Genomic DNA, 17,963 nt, shown 5'->3' with positions numbered 1-17,963 from the left:
CCGTTGGTGCTCTTCTGAAAAGGTCAGTCAGAATTATGACAAATTACGACAACTTGTTTTGATTGAGGAATTAAAAGGTGCATCCGGAGTGACATCAAAACATTTATCAATGAACAAAAGGCAGATACATTGGAGGTTGCTGCACGTTTGGCCGATGATTATTCATTGACCCACAAATCTTCATTTCTCAGCAAACCATCCCAGTCTTTTCATACAGAAACAATGCAGGTAAATTTAACTCCTCCTCAAATGACAGCAGTTCACACAGTTCAAGTAACACTCCCACATCATCAGATCCCAAGTCTCAATCTCCTTCTGACAAACAGTTCGGTACACTTTCTTGTAATTATTGTAAGAAAGACGGCCATTTAATGTCAGATTGTTTCAAATTGAAAAGAAAACGTGAAGGTCAAAGTGGTCAAAGTGGATCTAAGCCCACCGGCTTTATTTCTTCATCAACTCAATTAGAGTCTAATAATGTGTGCAACACATTTTCTGAGGTTAAATCCCTCTTATCCCCAATTAATGAGGTCAAGGTCAATTCTTCTCAAGATAGCATTATGGGTATTTTCGAACCATTTATTCATACGGTAATGGTTTTATATCACTTTCTAGTGATTTTTCTTCCGCTACCCCTGTCAAAATTTTAAGAGATACCGGGGCTTCCCAGTCTCTTTTGTTGGCAGATACCCTGCCGTTTTCTGAAAAGTCATTTTCAGGTTCTAAAGTTCTTATTAAGGGGGTAGATTGTAATGACTACATTCCTGTTCCTCTCCATAATGTCTATTTGTCTTCGGACTTTGTTTCTGGACCTGTGGCTTTAGGTATTAGGCCTTTTTTGCCTTTTGAAGGGATTCACCTTCTTCTTGGAAACGACCTTGCTGGGGACAAGGTCATTACTAATCCACTTGTGACTGATAATCCTACTTAGATCAGGATCCAGAGCCAATTGAACAAGAGATACCCGATTTATTTCCTTCATGTGCCATTACTCGAGCCATGTCAAAGAAAACTTCCGAGAATCAAAATACTCTCAAAATAATGTCACAGATGTTGACTTAAATGACACCTTTCTCAGTCAGGTGTTTGACACGGATCATTCCGTTATCCCTCGTGGATTTGAAACTTCCAGTAAAACTTCTGCTGACCAAAGTCAGACATTTTCTAGATCAAATCTCATTGCAGAACAACACAAAGACCCAGATATTTTGTCTTTGTTTGACAGGGTAGATGATGAAGGTAAAACTTCAGATAGCTCTGTTTCCTATTATACAAAATCTGGTATTCTCATGCGTAAATGGAGACCTCCAGACGTTTTGGTTGATGACGATTGGGCTATAAAACATCAAATTGTGGTTCCAAAGCCCTATCGTGCTGAAATATTGCGCCTGGCCCATGAAACCCCCTGGGCTGGTCACTTAGGAGTCAGGAAAACTTATCATAAAATTCTCAGTCACTTTTATTGGCCTAATCTCAGGCAGGATGTAGCACATTTCTGTAAAACTTGTCACACATGTCAAATGGTAGGAAAGCCAAATCAGACCATTCCAAAGGCCCCTTTACAACCAATTCCTGCATTTCAAGAACCATTTAGTAGGATACTAATAGACTGTGTTGGGCCCCTACCAAAACAAGATCAGGAAATGAGTATATGTTGACAATAATGTGTACATCAACTCGGTTCCCAGAAGCCATACCACTGAGAAACATCAAGACAAAGACTATAGTGAGAGCTTTAGTCAAATTTTTCACTTTATTTGGCCTCCCTAAATGTGTCCAGTCCGATCAAGGCTCCAACTTTATGTCTGGTATTTTTCAACAAGTAATGGATCAGCTAGGCATTAAACAGTATAGGTCCTCCGCCTATCATCCAGAAAGTCAGGGTGCTCTTGAGCGATTTCATCAAACTTTGAAAAACATGATTAGGACCTACTGTTTTGACACTGAGAAACAGTGGGATGAAGGAATTCATTTTCTGCTCTTTGCTGTTAGAGAGTCAATTCAGGAGTCTCTTGGTTTTAGCCCATTTGAGCTTGTATTTGGACATACAGTCCGTGGCCCACTTAAGCTCGTTAAAGAGAAATTCCTATCAGACGATGATGATTGTCTGAATATTTTGCAATATGTGTCAGATTTTCGTACAAAACTCTCTAAAGCATGTGAATTAGCCAGAGAAAATCTTGAGTCATCTCAGCAGTCCATGAAAATCAAATACGATAAAAACACCTCAAACGGAAGTTTGAACCAGGTCAAAAGGTTCTTGTTCTACTTCCAATTCCTGGAAAACCATTCCATGCTCGTTACTTTGGGCCATACCTAATTGATAAGAAATTGAGTGATTTAAATTACATCATACAACACCTGACAGGCGAAAACAAAAACAGCTATGTCACATAAATATGCTTAAGCCATATTTGGATAGGGATAATCCTACTATAACTCAGCCTGTCAGTACCGTCAGTTCTGGCCATTATGAAGATAGTGATACTGAAACTGACTTGAGTGAAAATACTCTAAACTCAAAGCTGGGCTCGGTCAAGCTTCAGAACTCAGAAATCCTGGAGAAGCTGGAGTCTACAAAGTTGGCACACCTCCAGCCAGAACAACAACAACAGGTGAAAGAACTGCTCCACGAATATAAACACCTGTTTCAAGATGTTCCAACGAGGACAAACGTCATCTATCACGATGTTGATGTTGGGGACAGTAAGCCTGTAAAACAACATCCATACAGACTGAATCCAACAAAAGCGAAATATCTCCAGGAAGAAGTCAAATACCTGCTGGACAATGACTTTATTGAACCCAGTAAAAGTAACTGGAGTTCGCCGTGCATACTTGTTCCCAAACCAGATCACAGTTATCGTATGTGCACGGACTTTAGGAAGGTCAACACTTTAACAAAGACAGACACTTTCCCAATCCCGAGGATTGATGACTGCATCGACCGAGTGGGAAAAGCCAAGTATGTGACGAAATTTGACCTACTGAAGGGATTTTGGCAAGTCCCTCTGACAGATCGTGCTCGTGAAATATCCGCCTTTGTTACGCCAGACGGATTGTTCCAGTACAAGGTGATGCCATTTGGAATGAAGAACTCTCCGGCAACGTTCCAACGGATGATCAACGACGTCATATCCGGGCTAGACGGGTGTGCAGCTTACGTTGACGACGTCATTCTGTATAGTGACACCTGGGAGGAACACATCAAGCTCATGCGGAAGTTCTTTGAGAGACTGAGTAAAGCAATGTTGACTGTCAACCTTGCCAAATCTGAGTTTGTATGGGCAAGGGTAACTTACCTCGGACATACTGTAGGACAGGGTGAGGTAAAACCTGTTGATGCTAAAATCAGTGCCATTTCAAGTTTTCCCATACCAAACCGCAAACGACAACTGATGCGCTTTCTCGGTATGGCTGGTTACTACAGAAAATTCTGTCCAAATTTCTCCACAATTACTGAGCCTTTGACTAACTTACTTTAAAAAGAAAGTAAGTTTGTTTGGTCAGAGCAATGCCAACAGGCATTTGATACACTTAAAGCCATACTGCAAAGTGCCTCAGTGTTGTCTGCACCAGATTTCACTTTGCCATTCAAATTAGCTGTAGATGCTAGTGATACGGCTGCTGGTGCTGTTTTATTGCAAGAGGATAGTCATGGTGTAGATCATCCTGTTTGCTATTTTTCACGCAAATTTAACAAATCTCAGAGAAACTACTCTACAATTGAAAAAGAGTGTTTATCTTTGATATTAGCTTTACAGCATTTTGAAGTTTATGTTACTTCTTCAAATCAGCCAATAGTGGTTTATATTGATCACAACCCTCTTGTATTTCTACAGAAATTTAAAGGCAAAAATCAGAGATTGCTAAGATGGAGTTTAATGTTACAGGAGTTTAATCTTGATATTAGACATATCAAAGGCAGAGACAATTTAATTGCAGACTGTCTCTCTCGTATTTAGAGTTTATTGTTGTTCACTTTCAAGAAATTTTACTTTAGAGTAAAACAAAATTTGAGTACTTAAATCCTTTTCAAGATTACATTTGTAAAAGAAAGATTTTTCTTTGAAAAATTTTCTTTTTTTGAAGAGGGGGTGTGTTATGTAGGTCAGTTACCCCACACTCATCATGACCTGAGTTCAATTAGTCTAGAACATTCTCAAGGTCACTGCCCTTAATGACCTCACATTAGTCATGTTTGGAATGTTCTGGAAAGTTGATTAGTTGTGTAAGGGAGATAATTTTAGAACAGTAATTAGCATGTCAATAAAAGTTCTAGATTGTTCTTATATGCCTTTATAAAAGGGACGTGGACAGCTTCCAGTCAGACTTTTGGGGATCGTGTCTCTTGTGTGTTACTAAACTCCAGCAGTAGTCATTCTCAAGACTTTTCAAGACCTTCACTGCCAACGCTGGATTTATACTGTGGACTTTGTGCAACTTCAAGCCTGCAAGCCAAAGGACTGTTCATTCATCCGACTGACTGTTACAACTCTGAGACTGGAGCTCTGCCGTCCCAGCTGAGATAAGTAGTCTGTACACTTTTAAAGCTTGTACTCTATCCCTGACTTAGCAATTAGTTTTATTTTCGTAATAAATTTTGTTTAAACGTTAACTGCTGAGTTCACCCTTTTGTTCGTTTTCTCTGCACGTAACACTATCATGTCAACACAATAACAAGTTTGGTAATGAACTACTCAGCTGTCGATGTTAATATTCAGCTGATTTCGCCTGTCTTCTTGATTTCGGGCAATAGTCCATGACACTTGCGAACAGTGCGTGACCATTTTGTTTTTCGATCGTGATCATAATGCAACCATAATGTGTGGTCCCTTTCAAGCTTTATCTAGAGGGGCAACGTTACCCATTTAATGAAAAAATAAATTGTTTAGTGTTTCTTAAGGGAACAAGTTGTAATGTTTTGTGATATTCTGAAAATAACAACCCACAAACGTCATGTTTTTGAACGATCACATTGCGGCTGTCATAGGATCGTGGGTAGCGACATCGATATAACGGCCAGTTGAACATTGTCAGTGTCCTTTGTTTAAGGTGTGAATCGTGTGTTTGTTCATATCATGGAGTGTCACAAAGAAACCAGCCACGTTTCCAGACCGGTGGATAGAGGGACTGTGGTTAAACGCACCTTGTTTATGCATCAGAGGTGGCTGGCGCGGTAAAAATGACGTTGATCGACATGTCTAACACCACATTAAACTTAACCAGACTTCATGGGTACTGAACATTTCCGTGTAAGTCAAGAACAAGAACGGAAAAGGCTTTATAAACTCATAGACAGTCGACTGTCTATTATTTACTCAACATTCGCCTTCAACTTGTTCAGTTTATCAACTACATCCTTGAAGTTGAATGGAGCTAAAATAGGAGCTCCAGACATCACTGCATGTCATTAAATGTTTCAGTTAAATCCCCCTCAAAATTTTAAAATCCCCCTCAAAAATTCCAGCAGAGGGGGACCAATCCCCCCTGGTGTAGCATCCTGGATGAAACACTGTATATGTACCACATTGAACACTGCAAGCCCTCAAGCCTTCCGTACACGTGCTGCTACTGACAACGCATGATAACTGAAATCAGGGCATTCTTATTATCATAACCATACAATCCTAAGAAGCATACAAAAGAGCTGGCATATTTTCAGTGTTCTACTTACCCAGAATTCACAGTTCAATTATTGACAAAGCACCTGATTTCAGATTTTGAGATATAGATTCCATATACTCTACCACTAAACCTACATGCATATAATCTCTGTCCTAATTGTTGTGTCATACGGTCATACCGGTAAATACTGACATTTTCCTAACGCTGGTTCAATGCCACATAGAGGGCGCTCTTTACTGACATGGGTGCAACATGAACAATCATTTCTAAATGTCCACATATGTAGTTCTACATGAGTTGACACAATAATAGAACTTTGAGGTACTAATTTGCATATTGATAAATGTCCCCATAACCTATATAAAGGACAAACAGCTGACCTAATTCCCTTTTGTCGTTTCAATGCAGCTACGTTAGAAATACTACTTTTTGTGGTCTCTGAAATCTCTTTCATCATGGCGTTATGAGATGCCAATGAGAAAGTTATGCATGATGACGACCAGAGAATTTTTTGTTCATGGTCTTGAAAGCGTGTAAAACCAAATGCAGAAACAACACACAAATATGATGACCGAATCAAAGGATAAATATCAAAGTAACATCAGAGCATGTAACGTATTTATTGGTTGTCATGACAAGAAAAACTTGCAGGTTTATCTCTTTTCCTGACGAGGTCATATTTCACCATCAGATCAAGTTGGTTATAACTACGGTAGTAAAGCAAAACATGTCCCATATCGTACAATTTAACAAAATCTTTAAGATTTGAAGGTCCCATGGTAGAGAAAAGGTTTACACCAGCCCCTATAGGGTAACGCAAAATGTTCTTGAATTAAAGAGAAATTTCATGAAACAGTGATCATTGGTGATGCATCAATTTAGCTGAATGGGAATACAGCTTTGGTCAAAAATAATACGGTGTGTGTGTTTCCTTGAAAATGCCATAATGAACTAGAGTAGTTCCAAGGGGTACTTTTTGTATTTTTTTTTCTAATGGAGCGGTACTCACAAAAAAAACAAGAAAAATTTGGCCAAGTCATACCGTACATGGGTTTTGTAAGAGTTGAACTGTTTTAAATGGGGTATTTGGGTTACTTGAAACACATATACCGGTACTTTATCTTTATTTGGCCTTGCAATGTAGTACCAGGGATCTCCACCATTGGATTTTGAGAGGTTCAGCCACCCACGGTCTTTCAAGCGACCTATTCATATGTTAATCCCATACAAAAAAATATAATTTTACAACAAAAGAATATGCAAATTGTGCTTTATTATGTAAATTACCAAAGCCCTGTTTTATGAAGCAATAACAATCGCAGCACTGTGTAATATGTTTTATTAATGATGTCAAAGTACATGGAGGGGAGTCCCTCCTCACTCAGGTTATCACAGAAACACATGTCACCACCCGGCAGTTACCTGAATCTGTGTAAAGTGGGACACGGAGAAGTTGAACCTCGGCAGTACAGTGCATGAAAACCATATCTCTGATAAGCAATGTGTGCAGTCACTGCATATTGTATCATGAGATAACTAAGAAGTGGCTACAGATACTGACTTGTAAACATTAACCCTCTTACCATCAACATATGGTACAACCCCATTGCTTTCTATGGCAGAGTTGGATCTCTCCATGTGGATGTGGGGGGTGAAAGGGATGAAAGAAGGATAAAAAACACTCTGGATAAATCAACTAACGATTTTTCCAGAATGTTTGATATACATGTATTTAAAAACTTTTTTTAACATGTATAGAGACATACAATGTACATGTGCCGGAACTGCTCACACGAAAATGGCTGATGCCACACAGCAAGTGTTTGTGCAATTAGGTGCTTAAAATAAAATTCTTTGTTTGCCATCAACGCACTGGGAAGTTTTTCAGAGAAAATTACAAAAACAGACACAATGTTAACACTATTACAATTAAAAATTGAGATTATGAAAATACACTTGTTTTTTTTTTGTCTCTGTTTTTTTCTGGCTGGCTGATAGGTTTTTCAAACATCCAAGGACGGCAAACAAAATTTTCTTTTTAAATGGCCTTTTGCATGACTAAGACCAAGCCTGTATCATAGTAGCAAAATAAAGTAGTTCCATGGAAGTGAATAGCTAGTTTCCATCTGGATATTTCAAGAGTAATTTTGACAATTATTTTAATCTCCACTTCCTTAAAATGGTTGCCAGTATCGGTATTTTATTTTCAAAATGATGGGTGTACCCAGTGTCCTAAACAGTATAATGCAGGGTTCGCGCTAACGTTCGCCACAGTCGCAAATTGCGAACAAATGTCCGATGTGGCGACAAAAAATTGCTACGCTTTCGCCACGTGTGGCGAAAGCTCGTGACCGGGTGCCTTGTTGGGATCATTGACCCTAGACGTCTTCGAAAGTCACGTCAGTCCTGCCATCCCAGACCGACTGTTTTCCCGAAGGACCAAGAATTTCGACATGCGGGTGTTCATTGTGATCGATCCAAATATGTACTGGATTATTTATGTAGCCAACTATTCTAACAACTAGTCGTTTTTCTAAATAAGTGTACGTTATTTTCCGCAATCCAATTTTTCCAGCATGAACGCTGCAAGCATCGTGCGAAACATTTGACCATGTACGTCGCGTCATGGGTGCAAGCATGAAGGGTAATTTGAGTTCACGCCGGCCAGCATAGCAGCCACAACGTATTCCAAACAGCGTGCACCATCATTAAACACGCCGGTTCTGTCACTTTGAACGTATCAAAATAACCCTTAGATCGGTCAGATTGTCAAAATATTGAGTCATTTAAATATCTAGCCGTTGGAAAAAAATATTTCGTTGCTCTGTCATACGTCAACCGATGATCCTGATGATGATGATCCGGCAGAGTTCCTGAGCATGCACCTGACAGACTGAACTGCTGAAGTGACGGCGTTGTAGTTTGACCAGAGCTAAAATGAGCATGCGCGAAAAAGTTTCAAGATCCCCAGTTTGTATACTCCGTTCCATGTACTGTTTGGGTAGTTTCGAGACACCCAAACAATGCAAATACGTTACGAATGCAGGGTACGATGCGGCTTGCGGGTGGCGACAAAATAGTTTATTGTTCTCAGCTGGGAAAGAAACTAAGTTTAAAATAACGTCTAATTTAAAAAAATAAAATAAAATAAGCAAACCACCGAGAAGGGAACAAAGACAGATGAACCATGGTCTAGACCATGGTTGAACTAATTACAGCAAGGTTTTTGTCTGTGCCTGGAAGTGTAAAATGTGAGACTGCAGATGAGTCAGTTGATCCTAGATTTGTCGTATTGACGAACTGCTCTTTTGATTTTTCACTGAGTTTGCCAATTTAATTAATTTTCAAAACCTTAGCAATTTTTTAATACCAATTGTTTTCTTTGATACTTTATGGACAATGCTTTGCATAGTCAGGCAATCACTGTAATTTTATCCAGATCACCAAATATTGGTATATACAGCAGTTTTTAAATCATATAAAAAAATAAAAGAAAGGAACAGTCATGGCCAATGATTAGACTTTGATGATTTTTTTCATGACATGTTGTGCAAGTTTTGTTCCAAGAACTCTCTTTGTTGTTTGTGTCATAATAAAAGTTAAAAATAAACAGAAGTTTGTTTGTCCCTGTCTATGAAGAGAGCGGTCAATTTATTCACCAGCACTCATGAAATATCGATCTGAACGGAGTTAAGACCAATTTTTGTTTAATACATATTTTTTAATTGAAGGACTGACAACTTTCACAAAGGACCTGGAGTTTTACTGTGCTCCTTGTCCTTATTATCTGCTGCTACAAAATTAGCAGAAAATGTGCTCAGCAGTTTATCTGTTGAGGAATCCTTAAAGTATGTACAACAGCCCTGGCCCAACATGTGGATAATAACGTATAAACGTTATTGAAAATAGGGTTTGTGCAATTTGTATGTGAAATTGATTTGCTGGGTGTGGCTAATAAAAAATTGCTTGTGGCTAAAAAATTTTGATCATTTTAGCCACACTAACAGACTGTGGCTACAATGAAAAAATTCCTAGCGCCAACACTGTAATGTGAATGCTTGGTGTCTCTGCTATGCATTAAACCAACACATACCGGTATGTCCACCATATGTCCTGGTGATGGGTACAATGACCTTTAAGGACATACAGCGGTCATACTTAAAACATACACTAGAGTACACAATTTCTTATCAGCACCACTGTAGATCTACGCAGTAGAAAAGTTTGTTTAATCTTTACAGGATCAATGTTTGCCAAAGCATCAAAAACACTCTTATTGAATATGGTTGGAGAATGTTTCAATCAAAAGGGAATCTGTTTGAGCATTTCAATGATGACAAGAAAGATAGTTTTCTATTTCTTCTAAACAAAAACAAGGCTGTAGAAACATCAGTCTACAAAATATGACAAAAGTGAATGCCAACACGTTAGCCATTTTCAATGTCAAGTTCACTCTGTAAGTAATCGGATGAAGGGATAATTTGTTTAAAGAACTGATGCATAACTTGTACTTGTAGTATTATGCCTAGGAATCCCATCATCTTTATCCCTTTCACCCCATTTCCAACTCTAGAGGTCCAGCTTTACACCAGAAAACAATGGCATTGGTTCAAACCATGGTGGTAGAGGGGTTACTACAGTAGTTGATATTTAAAAGTCTAACACAGGTCAAAATACTGTGGTTGACATCCTTTGATTGTGAAGAGCTTCAGAGCATACAACCAATATTTAATTCTCAACATCGACTGAGGCATATTATTCCATACCAAAATTTTGACCCTGAATGACATGATATGTAGGGCAAGGCAACGGGGTTAAAGGTCAAAGGGTTTATGATCATCATCTTTCAGTCCAATTTGTTTCACTTTGTAAAGCATATGTATCTGCCCTAGTCAAGGACAAACTGACCTCTGATATACCGGGGTACTACACACCAAAGGTGCTGACAGCAGAGCTCAGATAGTCAATCAAAGGCCGGCAGTGTGAGGCTGAAGGCAGAACCTCAAGGTTTGACACCAAAGAAGTCCTAAACCAAAAATTAAGACATCCATCCTTAAAGGATGTCACCTAATCAGATCTCATCAGTATACCAAGGGGGAACCTCGGTAAAATGACTGAGGAACATCCGTTACCTGCTTAGCGCCCTTGTGTACAGGGCATTGGATAGAGAGACTACCGGTAAGGCAATACGCACCTACCAGTAGAAACTGAAAGATTTGAACACACTCTAATTTCCTTCAACTTGAAACTGTAATCATACTCAACAACAAAAATCAAGGTCACTGTGCAAATTTTGGTATTAGGAAGCTTTCATTCTTTACCGCCTTGGGGTCGGAGGAATCTAGTGGGGGTCACTCAAAAAATTGAAAGCTACAAGGGGGGTTTGCTCAAAATGTGGCCAGAAAGAAAGGAGGGTTACTCAATTTTTGGTGCAAAATAAATTGAAACGCCTCTCACATTGCACGCATCAATTTCTAAAAAATTGGGGGCGGGGGGTGGAAAGCAATAGCCTAAAGGGCAGGTCATTCATCAACTTTATTGAAAAGCAAATTGGGCAACATGAAACAAGTTCAACAGAAATAAAGGGCCAGCACCATGTAAATACTCAATGTCAACAACGACTAATGTGAGAACCAGGGATTGAGGAATGCCCCTTTAATAAGTCTTCTAATAGAGAACAATATCATGTTGTGCCTCCAGTTTTAGATGTTAGTTTCTTACATGTAATTTGCATATGACCTAACAATCAAATCTTTGAAGCACTTTACACAGAGACCCAGAGTTGATAAATTGGTAATACACTACCTCTGGTATGTTAGCCATTACTTTGAGTGAACAGAATGTGACAAAAACTGAAAGGTTGGCTAAATCTTGCGTAACGTATCACAGAACATTTATTCATGACACATATAGTAGTATATTAAACTTATATACGGATATATCAAACAACCCTCTTCCTGTCAAAATCAGTGGGAATAGCATGGATTCCTGGGTGCCTAGAATTAAGAAGCAGGCATTCAATGGCAGTTGATCTTCCAAGCTAGTAAGTTTATCATTAATTAAATGTACAGGCCAAGTCAAGTGACACACCATTGTAATGTTGACTTTAGGCATGCTGAAACTGCCAAGCTGAGCATTTATAAGCTTGTCACAGTGTTGTATTAAGAGACATGACAAGCAGGTGAAAATAGGTTTTTTGCTCCACAAGGTTTTTTTTATTGATTTGGCAGGCTGGCTGATGATAAGACTGTGAGAATCAGTCGTGTATGGATCTCTGCCAACTCAAGCCCCAACCGTGACTGAAGACAGGTGATGGATATCTGTTCTCCTGCAAAATTTTTCTGGAATGAACCAATCATATCGTACAGTTTAGTTTATTGACAACATACTGGGGTGTAAGGACTGCCCACATGGCTCCCTGAGAGGATGATAACATACCTTGTTTAACAAATGCGCTACTAAACACAGTGCCTCATCAGAAGAGTCCATGATTTATACTTAATACTATTAGAATCCTGCTACCGGTATGTCAGTTGTGGGCAATACTTTACTTCAGAAAAGCCATATTCAAGAGCCAAGTACCGGTAGCGAGTGCCCACGTGCCGCTTGCTAGCGTGCATTTCAAAGGCCACGAGTCATGTCCTCCAGCTTAAGGTAGATTCTATTTCTAGTTTAAGCTAAAAATAAATGTTTGTTCACTTCAGTTTATGTTGAGGTCCTTTACCTCCATGGTAATACACAGAGCAAAAATAAGCTTAGTCAAAACTTACAGCTGATGTTCCCTAACCTGCGACTCCATATACATGTATATATAATCAAGACAGCAGGTCCTCCAATTATCGAGCTAATTTTTTGGCCATGTAATTACTAAGCCCAATGAAATCTACACACACCAGTTTACAAACAATAACACAAATGACCTACGGTCACTGTGTTAAAAATCATAATACTGATAAATAAAAGTATACATTAATGGCAACATTATATGCATCGATCATGTAACAATTCCCAAAACTGATTCAGCGTCAAATTTGCACAATTTTAAGTGTATCCTCCCACAGACACGCTATAGCCACGTCTTGGCTTGACATAACACCTACATGCAGGCTTACAGCTTGGGATGACTTTAAACTGGAAAAAGTATCTAGGTCATATGGAAAAAAATTAATGAAAATGAAGATGACAGGAAATGGGATGTGAAACCTTGGATCGGCCATTCGCAGCAATCTAGTCTGTTCACTTTTCAAACACCCAATTGACGGAAAGTTGAAATTTTTGATAAGGACACTAGATTTCTTGGCTTGGCCAGCATTCCATGATTGAGTTTTACTATAAAAACCTAGGTCCCTATATGTAGAATTCATAAACACACAAATCGCAGGTCACCACTTCATGCATATAAAAGGCCCTGTTGAAGCCCTAATGGTGTGATTTATCAGTACCGGTATACTGTAGATGAATCAATAAATTGGAGTGAAACTGCATCTGTTTGTAGCGTAATCTGCAGAACATGAATCCTGTTCCGTGAAATTTGGCAGGCCTACACACGGCACATGGCTCTTGAATTAGTCTTATCCCTCCATTTCTTTGAGTTCACCATGGTAACTGTAGCATGTCATACTGTTACACTATGTAACTACTCTGTAAATGGCCATCGGCTATTTAGCTATAAGCAATGAAATATGCCATAACTTTTGGCTTCACTGGCCCAGAGGACAAAAATGTGTCATACTTTCTCCCTTTTATGTAACTGTACACTGAACACTTCATGGACCTGTGTATGTGCAACCTTCAGTCCTGGTTGAGGTTGAGGTTGGAGTTTGCAAAGACTCATACACCACTGAATCTTTTGGTTTGGAAAGTGGTGGCCCGTTATAAAGACAACTCATGCCTGTACATGCTGTATGCATGGGATTAGTTAGCAAATATGATTAAATATGTGACCAGAACATGTTACCAAAACAGAAGGATTAACAAAATAATTGTAGTCCTGCAACAGAAACCCTCTGCATACAAATGTGATAATGGGTCTCAGGTGTCTCTAATTAGTTTGCTGACGTGATTATAAACAGAATGTTACCAACACTGAAGGATTAATTAATCCTTTGAGAGCCAAAGTCAAATTTTGTTGCCTTTATAGAATATAACACCAACAACTTTTTTCAATTCTAGACAATCTTTGGCAGATTGTCACCAAAATTTTGATCAAAAACTGTAGCCAATGAAAATTCCTGTCCATTTGGTCAAAAACTATAAAAAAAATACAGAAGAATTCATGAAAATTGGTAGAATGTTACACTTAAATTTTGGCGGGAAAAATCACAGCACTCAAAGGATTAAAGGGCCAACAGCACTGACGTGTGATGATTTTTTCACTATACCGTGTTTGTTTTGTATCACTTGCAAGACCTTGTTTCACTCCCCAATGCACGTTGAAAAACTGACTACTTAGCACCCAAAACCAGCTTTCACATTGTGCAAAATATGCTGTTATTGTTTACATTTGAATTTCGGTCCGGACTGGAATTTACATGTCAACAACAACAATGCAGTCTACACATGTACAGGCTGAGCTGACAAGCTCAGAATACAATGTATCCATTCATGCTTTGGGGAGTAGAAACAGAAAATGCACTTCACATTTAAAAACTAAAACTATACACTTTTTCCTTTCACATGATGTCATTCACTTTTTCTCTGACAATTATTTTATTAATCAAACCTGTTATACAGACATTATTTCAAAAATTCTAATTCTAATTGCCAGTTGAATAGTGCCCTTATCCATGCATTTGAAAAACTGATAGGCTGTCATTATAACAAAAGCTTTCTCAAAAAATCCATTCATTGTACATATTTTAGTGGACTGAAAGATCCTTGCTCGTTGGCGCTCTCTACCGTCCCCTCTTACGTACGTAGAGAGCGCCCTCAAGCAACAAATCTTTCAGAAAAAGTGTAATAAAGTGAATGATCAGTAAAGGGTTACTTTGCAATATACTTTTGTCTTATTATCAATGGACATGCCATAATGTCCAAAGGTTTGCATGATGTTGTACATGCTGCCCATATTTTGGGATGCATCAAAATAAATTATTTCTACTGTAAATTTCTTCTACAAGTGTAGGATCAAACAGATACATACATGTATGAATTAATCTCTACGTGAGCATACATGTGATAACATGATTTCACGCAGTGTGAAAGTATAATATGAGGAAAGAACTTTAGAAAGATGTGAATATTGAGACCTTAGAGTGGAAATGTAGATAAAAACTGATATTCATAGCAAAATCTTTCACTTCATTGTGCTAACTTCAAGCGAAAAGTGCTAACCTCTCATTTGCAGTCAGACTTCAATTTAACCTCTTTCACCAATGTAGTTTGGGCCAAGCCATGTTATCCAAAATGAGTTAAAACTTATTTACAAGGAATTGGGGTGAACAGGTTCAAACATTTGATGACATGTCATCTAAGACTGCACTAGACTTGTATCAGCACTTGTTGTGACTTCATGAAATGCAAAGTGTATGATTGACCTCAGATCAAATCAAAACCTTACCAGTGCTGGAAGCATATGTCTTAATGATATTCATTTACGCAAAGTATATCAATGACCTTTGATCAGAAATGCAAATCTGATGTCAAATCTAATCAAGTCTAGCCAGTGCTGGAAGCATACGACTTGATGATATTCATTTATGCAAAGTACTGGTATATTATGAATGACCTTTGCAAATCTGAATATAATGACTCATTATCAGTGTAAAATATCCATGTACATGACATGGTATCCTGGATGGTGAGCTGTGAAGGCTTATGGCACAGTGATGATTATCCTTGAATGTTATTCCAGGGAGTAGGGAGAAACTACCGGTATCACTTCTGTTAAATGGAAATAATGGTGGAATAAGGGGAAAGTCTAGATTTTTCTGAAACATTTTGTCAACATTAAATACACAACAAGATCTAGAAATGCAAATGACACATTTTTCAGTTTTTTTCTGTTTTGTTTGCTTCTATTTCTATATTGGCACTGTACAGATTGAATGAGACGGCATGTTAATTTTAAACTTATATGGTCTGTCGTAAGACGTGGCATGGAACTAACAAAACAAATGCGGTAGGGATGCACAGTACATGTATCACAAAAATATGATCCACTTTGTTCACCCCTATCCTGCCAAGTTCATATGTCACCATCAGGTCAAGATGGTCAAAACCAGTTAGGCATACATTTAGAATGTCCCATATGTTGCAAATTGGATTAACAAATACTCAAGCATTTGCGGGCACAGAATGAGATACCGTAAATACGACTTTTACTGACTAAAACTACTATCATACACATGTATCATGCCAAGTAGGTGAAAATATGTGTAAGTTCTGGTTCAATACTGCTTTTCACTGACTTGGTAGATGGGTAAGTGATAGGCCTGATAGGACAAGGGTAATAAAGCTAAAAATACTCCATATTTTCAGTCTACACACTGTATATACATGTCACACAACAATATGAAAGCGAGCAGTTACAGTTGGTGTGATAATGCACTGCAACATATGTTTGCACAAGAGTTGTTCTAACAGGACTTAAAAATTAACTGCGTTATACCTAAAACATATTTTGTGAATGGTCGAGGACAGCAGGCAGGGGTCAGGGTTTTACGTCTTGGGTAGCATACAAAATCACAAATTAACTGTGTTATACCTAAAACATATTTTGTGAATGGTCGAGGACAGCAGGCAGGGGTCAGGGTTTTAAGTCTTGGGTAGCATACAAAATCACATTTGAGGTAGTTCAACCAGTCCTTGCCACAAGTGACAACCCTTTGACCCATGCCAAACCCAATAATAATCACCTTGACTGGAAAGAATCATGTGGTTCTCATTTTTACAGAACTTCAACAATCCAAATGTAAAAATCTAGGGACATACACATGATACAGTACGTGCACACAGCTGGTATGAGAATTATGTTGTGCTCACATTAAAAATCGGATTAGCGCCCTCCTGGATTATCCGGTGGATAATTTGAAATAGGATTACAGCAATGCATCAACAGCTTGTGATAGTTGTAATACCCCACTTCTATGCTGAACAGATATATCGGGGACAGTTTCTATAAGAAGGCTGGTGTATATTATATCATGATAGTTCAGGCCATGCAGGTGACTATCACTACCTCCGCGTTCAGACTATAATCCAGCCAATAATAACATTGGACAAGGCGTAAAGGTTGTGTATGCCATTGAATTTGACATATTGAGCATTGGTCAATATCAATATGATTTTCACAGTACTTAGGATAGGGAACTATATTTGACAAACATACCCCCCCCCCCCAAAAAAAAAAAAAGAAAAGAAAAAACAACAAAACGGACCACACATCAACAGTTAATACAGGGGGGAATTTACAATACCAAACTCCTCCCTTATCGTACAATGTAGCTAACTCTCTTCTTTCATGCATTATGGAATTTAAAACTCTTTCAGATTTACTAGCCTAGGAAGGCTTGGCAGCTGTCGATAGCAGTTTAGCTCTATTCAGATATATGCGGCACGCTGTGACAGTGTCTGCTCCGACTGCTGTAACGTACATAGTAAGTTTGAGGAATGACGAATATCTGCAAAAATCGTCCCCCACTTTTGCAGTTGCACTACCAGAGTCGTGTCGACCCTACGTATGTGCATTTGCCCTCAGAAAAATGGATATTCATCACTCCATAAAATTCAAATACGTTCAACCCGCCGAAAGCTAACACTGACACAAACCGACAAGCATATAAAGATTCGTCATTTGGAGCGGCTAGCGATAACTCGAGGTGACCCCATCATAAACAAAAAGAGACACGAAACGCATTGCTCGTACGCGTACGCTGTGCCAGTCACTGAGTCAGTATACGCAAAGTTCCATACCCCATATCCAAACTAAGTTTGGGCAAAAAACTTCCGAAACCGCCCCGTCCTTGCCTCAAAAGCGCATATGCTAGCGAATCTTGTGCAGAAATTTAACGTATAGAAAGCAAATTTGGGTAATTAAGGCAGAAATTTACAGAATTAGGGTATTATGACCGAACGAGGAAAAAACTTGCGACCATGAATATCTTCTTACCTCCAACGGCTCGTCGCGAAAACCGCGATAATCCGACTATCCGGCGGCAAACCGTAATTTTGCAACTACCAGTCAAATATTGAATTCTCCCCTTCCTCTACACAGTATAGATGTTGAGAAAAACACAAACGTCTTCTAGAATTCTGCAAAATTTTCAACGACGACAGGAACCTAAATTCAACAACAGATGACTGCACTCTACATCCGGGAGACTTGGTGGAGTTGA

At 38.7% G+C, this 17,963-nt stretch overlaps 1 protein-coding gene across 1 annotated transcript in view; it reads right to left on the bottom strand.

The window, feature by feature from the left end:
* Positions 1 to 17,952, bottom strand: part of LOC139124885 (speckle-type POZ protein-like) — a 55,540-nt gene extending 37,588 nt beyond the window's left edge. The window contains exon 1 of the mRNA XM_070690990.1: positions 17,738 to 17,952. The gene's annotated coding sequence lies outside the window, so the exon portion shown is untranslated. The remainder of the gene's footprint in view (positions 1 to 17,737) is intronic.
* Positions 17,953 to 17,963: the final 11 nt, after the last annotated feature.

This window comes from Ptychodera flava, assembly GCF_041260155.1.
Source record: "Ptychodera flava strain L36383 chromosome 23 unlocalized genomic scaffold, AS_Pfla_20210202 Scaffold_24__1_contigs__length_23054250_pilon, whole genome shotgun sequence".
In the NCBI taxonomy this organism is placed as follows: Eukaryota; Metazoa; Hemichordata; class Enteropneusta; family Ptychoderidae; genus Ptychodera; species Ptychodera flava.
This window is presented reverse-complemented; position numbering and strand designations above follow the sequence as displayed.